The following is a 7,312-nucleotide window of genomic DNA, read 5'->3' as shown; positions in this document are numbered from 1 at the left end:
AAAGATTCACTCTCGTTGAATATATATACTGTATAAAACTACTTGACGATCAGGCAAAAATACATTCATGCACTGTAAAGAATCCAACTCACAAAAAGTTAGACTAATGACTTTTAAAACAGATGCAAGAAAAATGAAGATGTGAAGATGAGGAAGTTGTGAATATCGTACTTTATCGTACTTAACAATTCATGCTTTACTTCTTCAACTCTTCACACATGGGGAACACAACAACTGAACCAATCAAACACATTCCCAGGCATGCATAGTGATGGAAGAACTTGGTTTTTATATTTTCAGGAGAATATACGGCTGACTTTGGGCTGCATTTCCCAAAACATTGAACATTTAAGTAGATTGTAGAACCACTGGCACTAATGGCCTCTACAATCAACTTAGCTCATGATGCTTCAGAGATACGCAGCCCTGGCCTATATAAAACTTGCCACCATGATGGGGTTTGACTGAGGGGTTTTATTGGGCTAAGGAGTTTTGACTTTTTTAGCATGTGATATACGGATACGGGCATTATAGGCACCTTGCTAGCACCAGTCTGTTTGCTTAGAAAATCATTAAAAGATGTAGAATGATCAGAACTAGCATTAGTGATGCTTATCATAGCATTTACACTAATAAACATTTATATTAAGTGTTTAAACTCAAAAAACAGTGCAGCACAGAATTGCGCGTTTAGCTCAGATAAGGAGCCAACATCCTGTTGAGGCATCTACTTAGATCAACAAGAGATGAAGCAACAGCTGCCCAAGTCAGGTTGCAGACAGCGGTTAAAAATGCTGAAAGAGAAGTCATCCAAGCAGAGGCAGGGCGCCGCACATTGACCTTGGCTCTGTGTCAGTATTGTGGAACATTGAAATCTCTAAAAATAAAAGGCAACATGTAAAAAAAACAGGCTTACATCACCCTGAACCACACTGAACATTCAAGTGGAATTAACTAATGTGTCTCTATTTGTCAAACGCTGACAGTTCGTGTTTTTTGGGAAGCTTGAGAATTTGATTTATTTTTGTACAAGTCTTGAGATAATTTGCACCCTCTAGTGTTTGAGAGTCAAGTGTCAGGCAGGTTGAGCCCATGTAAGGTAGAGCGTGTGCTCAAAGCAGATGGGATTACCTGTAATTTCACTAACTATGACCCGTTTACTTTGACTGAAGATAATTACTCTGTATTTCACGTTCATGCTATAGCAACAGGGCCAAATGTCCAGAGAAGTATGGTATGTGGTTTGCAGCATATTCTTGCTCGCATATGAAAACAAAAATAAATGCTAGTTCAAGAATAGTGATGGATTTATTTGTTTGTTTGCTTGCTTGTTTGTTTCAAACGTTTTTAGATAGTATACTGTTAATAAGTATGTATGAAGTATTTCCTGGGCAGTTTGAGTCACTCAGTCATGCACATCAATTTTCTTTTCTTTATTTTCACAAAAATTGCAAAATATTTCTGATTATATTAATCAATATTGATACAGAGATCACTAATTACCAGGCCTACAATCTGTGATAATGTTCTCCATGTCAACCTTTGTTTGTTAATAGAATATTTTGTCATCCAAATGAATTAAACATTCTGTCAGAATATCATCATTTCTTTTAATGCAAGATATTTGAAGCTCTTTTGTTTACATAAACAGGTCATAGTGATCAAAAATGAATTATATGATAGTTCTCTAGGAGAAACAGAATCAAAATAAAAGGTAATCTGTTCATCAAATGAAGCTCTCAAATCAAACGCATCACATCAGATCAATGGTGTCAATGGTGTTTGGCCTCTAGACATACCAGAGAGAAAAGTCTTTGATTTCATTAATGTCCAAGATTTCTGTCCCTTCACTGAAAGCCAATTCCAACAAAGCATTTCAAAAGAGTTTGTAAAAAGCAAATGATCACTCTATATGATGAACAGATTTAATTTAGGATTTTATTATTAACATCAAACATTAATCAATGCATATAAATAGAGAAAAGAAATGTAAACGGGAGGTTAAACAAGCTTGATTGATGAGTGAGAACAAATGAGGTTCTTGCATGTAATGTAATCTAAATATACATATATATATATATATTTTTTTTTTGGTGGATTGAACTTGTGGAATAGTAGAACTTCAGTCATTTATTTATCAAATATTAATAGATTTTTTTAAAGATGATTGAAAGTCTTATGAGTATGGAATGACAAAAGGGTGAGTGAATGATGACAGATTTTTCATTTTGTGAACTAACCCTTAAGTTTATAAAGTTTATTCTGTTTGTCTCAACAAGTGTGAAGATTCTTGAAAAGTTCTTCTTTTGTGTTCCACAGAAAAAGTGGCAGCATGTAGGTTTCGAACCACATGAGACTAAATAAAGGTTCTGTCTGGGCCTAGTGCTAATTAGTGGATGACATACGGATAGTTTGATAGAGTTTGATGTGATATTTGACAGTTTTAAAACAGAAATGCATTCCAATTGATGAAAGAGCCTGAATAAGGCAAACAGATACAGAGTGAGAAAGAGAGAGAGAGAGAGAAACAGAGGGAGTAACCAGCTGGATTACCATGTAAATAGTTGTGAAGATAGGTAGAGTCTGGACGTGTGCCAGGACTCTACAAAAGGCTCCTAACATCTGTTTGACGGCACATTTCTGCTCTGTGTTTGAGCAAGAAAAACACTCTTGCTTGGAATGAGTCGGCTGCACATGAGCATGCATAGAGATGGTCGCATCAAAAATAAGCAGCTCTGGAGTAACAGAGTCACACACTGGCCGGCGTTGCTTTAAGGGACACGTTTAGCGTTTCCAGGAAAGCTGTGTAGGGAAACTTTGAAAGCGATCCAGCCGATCGTTTCTCACCTCTGTGAATTTATCTGTTTTACCAGTCATTCCATGAATATTGAACATTCCGTGATGCGAGGTGTTTGTACGCCATGGAAAATGCAGACCTCACAATTTATCTGCCACGTAACAACCTGATTGAAATACATCATGATCACAAAGTCATCAGTCTAGGAGTCTGTTGATCACTTAAATCTGCCGATCAAACCAAAATCAACTTCACTGTCTGGTTCAGTGGAAGTTAATTTGCCTAAATTGGTCTTGCTATTGAAAGAAAATGGGGCAAACCACAAGTTAGAAACAGAAAAATTAACATACAAACACAAACTGCCAAGTGACTACAGCATCTAAAAAGATTCAAGTGGATAAAGGAGCACGAGTTGTAACAGTGATCGAGGGGCAGCAATATGGGGGTGGTGGTTTTTCCCCCCTCAGCCCTGTACCTGGAGCATCTGAAACTAATTTGTATAACAAATGTTGGTTTTAGACGACATTCCTCACCCACTGATGGCTCCTCAAGGCCTGGAGAGCCCCATTCGTTAGAGCATAAGGCAAAGCAAACAAATTAATTAACACTATCTTTACTAGGGATGGCCAACCCAAGCTAAAGCTGAAACACAACACCATTACCTAAATTCGCATGCATCTGTCCATGTCTTCTCTCAGCCCCGGCTCTGCGTGCCTCTCGCCCTTGACTGAAGTTGGAGGACCACCTGCATGAAAGAAGAGACCCAGCCTGTTATGTCTCAGTGATGGAAAAAAATAACACAGAATCCAGCTCTGCAAACAGCTCGCTGCACGGATCATTTTTCTGCGCCGCGCTGGACACAAGAGTAAAATAAGAACAGATGATATACACGGGAACAGAGGTGCTTTCGCTTTGTCTGATTTAAACGCTTTATGAAGAGCCTGATGTGGCATCACTAGCCCAGAGTTGGAGTCAGCAAACCTCAAAAAGACAGAACCAGACTAACAGCAGAGCCCCTAAAGCCCAGACCAACACTCCAACCAGATCTCCAAACACCAAGAGCAAGACCTATTAAAACCAAGAACCCTTATGCCTACATACATTATTTGGACAAAAGAACTGGGACACCACCTTCTAATTAGCAGGATTGACTTTAGTGTGGGCACAGTCATTTTAGACACTTCCAAAACTATTGCAACAGAGATGGAAATACAGTTTTTAAATACATGAATTATGTTTTTCTGTCCTAAAGAAGGGGGTATCCCAATACTTTTGTCCATATAGTGTATGTACAAGTCATTGGTGTTTGGTGAAGAGTTTTTAGCTCTCTCACCAGAGGTGTTTAGATGCTTTCTGCAGACCAGTCAAATTCTTCCACACTGACTGAATCAATAATCTCTTGCCTTATACGCAAAGGCATTGACACGTTAGCTTAGAAAGGATCCTGTCCAAACTGTTGCTATAAAATTAGAAGCACACAGTTCCCTAGAATATCATTGTATGCTTAAACATTAAGATTTGTTTTCATGGAAATTACAAAAGTAGTAAAACCTATTCATTAGAATGGGATGTCCCAATACTTTTATTATAAATAATTTTCTCTAACTTCCCCTAACGGTTGTACGCACATTAATGAGAGACTAGGTTTATTCGAGATGAACAATACTAGCCTGCCAGCGACTGTGGAGAGATTAGCCACTTGCAGTCGGGGCATAATTAAAAGAGACATCAATCGGACACTTTCTGCTCCCGGTAGTGACAGTAGCAATCAGTCAAGCGTCCCATACTAAGCAAGCCAAAGGTGACAGTGGCAAGGAACCAAAACTACATCAGTGACAGAAAATGGAGCCTTGGGAGAAACCAGACCCGAAAACATGGTATAATTCTAGACTGCAACACAGGTCCGATTAAGCAGAGGACCCGTCTGGTTCTCAGTTTAAACTCCTGAATACATGGTAAAGTCTTGGACACTTCTGAAAGGTGTTGAATTAGTTCTGGCATACCTGAAGAGACAAGCAAATGATTTATACCCAACATGCCATAGAAATAAAAGTATAACATTGGCTGGATATACTCATCATGGTGCATCATGGTGCAACCTTTAAGAGAGCGAGGGCAAGAATCTGCAGGACTGAAAATATATAAAATACCAAATAAATACTGGCTAAATAAGATACTAACACCAAATCATGGCTACAATTTGATTAACTCGCAAGACTTTATTCTCCGTGAAGAGTGAGAGAGGCGCTGGAGCATGAGGCATGATCTTGAGGTCGTTATCTTCCCTATATGTCCCCGGAGCATATGGGAACATTTTCTACACTCACTCATAAATCAAACATGTCAACTATAAAATATAGCTGACCAGCAACAGATGTCCTTAGATTTTTTTTTAAAAGGAAACAAAAAAAAAAAAGAATCTAAATTTCACGAGTTCTAATTTTTACAGCTAACACCGAGAATGCAACCTGCTGAGTTCTCGCAAGCGGTTCCTGTGCAAATGACTGGATAAGGTGTGCATGTGAATGCTCAAAGCATGAGGCAGCACTGCACTCACATAGACCACCTTCAGTTATACCTCCCTCTGGGGCTGAAGATCAACTACAGCTCTCTCTCACTTCTGAAACCAGTTTCTGATGAGCTAATGCTTGAACTTAAAAAGACATTCTCCATTACACTTTCAGTCAGGATACCTGAGAATTGGGGGGGGGGGGGGGTATTTTGATTCAGATGGCAAATGAGTGTAAAACAGTGAGAAACGTATAAGGAATCTGGGCTCCATACAAAAAAAAAATGCACATGCATCACATGACAGGGCTTACACTATGGGGCTGTTGAATGCTTGCTTCTGATTGGTTGGCAAACATTCTAAAAAATTTCTTTTTTTTTTTAAATAAGGTGAATAAAAATACAAATAATATTGACTTGTATATTCTAATAATGAGAGAGAGAGAGAAACACTGAATGTATCTGATTGCACAGGTTTCCAATAAACAAACACACATATATCACAACAAATATGCTGTACATTAAAAGCATTCTATCAGCATTCTATCATTCTATCTGAGTATCCAAAGACATAACTCATATTGATCAATAGTCCTTATTTTGTGAGCTACATATAAAAACAACAATGACCTTTAAATATAGAGACATTAAAAACAGAGCAGATATTTGACAAGCCATATCTTTATGAGTGTGTCGGACACATCAGAGATGTGTTTTATAGATGCAACCCTGCTCTTGATTTGTGAGGTGCACATGGTTTGCTGTCGCCTCTGGCAGCATTCAGCATGCATCATTTCCTACAGGAGAACTCATATGAAGTTTGTGGTCATCTGGTGTATATCTCATTCCTATTTCGTGTGACGCATACATTTCACATTTTATGAAATTCCGTCTGCCATGCATTCCCTGTACCACTCAGCTTTAATAAAGTACATCATCAACCTTTTGTATTTCTTTGCTCCTTTAATTTCTGCAGTAGATATCCAACAGCTGGTCTGGAGAGGAGGAGGAAACACCTGCTTACACAGGGGAGGAGGAGAAAGGAAATGTATGAAAACCTCAGACTGAGAATGTGTCTCAATACCTACAGAACTCCCTACTCTCTACCTAGACAGCATCACTTGCATGCAGCGACTTCAAAATCCACTGAAGTGGCTAATTATAGACAGCGATTTTAGATGTGTGCTGGTTTTGGATGATCCCCCAAAATTCAACAGACTCATTAGCAACAGCCTTTAATTTCCAAATATTGGTATGCACAAATATATGATGCCCGAAAATGCTGCACATGCTTATGATGACCCAAAATCTAGTGTAGGTTAACAGCTTAAAGCAGTTTAAAGTTATTAACCCTATACCATATCATATTTGATATGATCAAAACCAGTTGCATACAATCTATTGCATGCCTTCTGTCATCTGATTTATAGTACAGACTTTTTAGCAAATAGAAAGCCTTTTAGTATAATTTTACAAACCTCCACCTTTCAGATCGTGCTTCGTGTGTCATTTTGCTAGAAAATCTTAAATGATTGTCAACTAACTGTAAGAATAACTTTTCAATTCTTAGTGAAATTTCAAGATGAACATTTACTGGACTAAAACAAATAAGCTTTACCTTTCACATCTCAATCAGTGTATTGCTTTGCTTTACATGTAAAGCACACAATAAAACCAAGCATTTGAATATCTTACTAAGACATATTGGCAGATATAAAGGGACAAATTATATTTATATCATTTTATTTTAAGACCTCATTAATTTACATTACAAATTATCTAAATTATCTAAATTTTGAGTTACAGTTGGATAAAATGCTGATAACTCACAAAGTGCCCATAGTGCCCGCTCAGTTATGTTGTCTAGATTTCACTGGGTTTTGAATGTTATGATGCCCTGGACTGCTGCAACCACCTGCCCTCCCCAAAAATGTTGCACAAACCAAGGTATGTATCTCACCGTTACAGGTTACTGCACGCACCTGACACGCCGTTCATTGCGTTACA

This window comes from Carassius carassius, chromosome 29, assembly GCF_963082965.1.
Source record: "Carassius carassius chromosome 29, fCarCar2.1, whole genome shotgun sequence".
Lineage (NCBI taxonomy): Eukaryota > Metazoa > Chordata > Actinopteri > Cypriniformes > Cyprinidae > Carassius > Carassius carassius.
The sequence above is the reverse complement of the archived record's forward strand: the minus strand, read 5'-3'. Positions refer to the sequence as shown.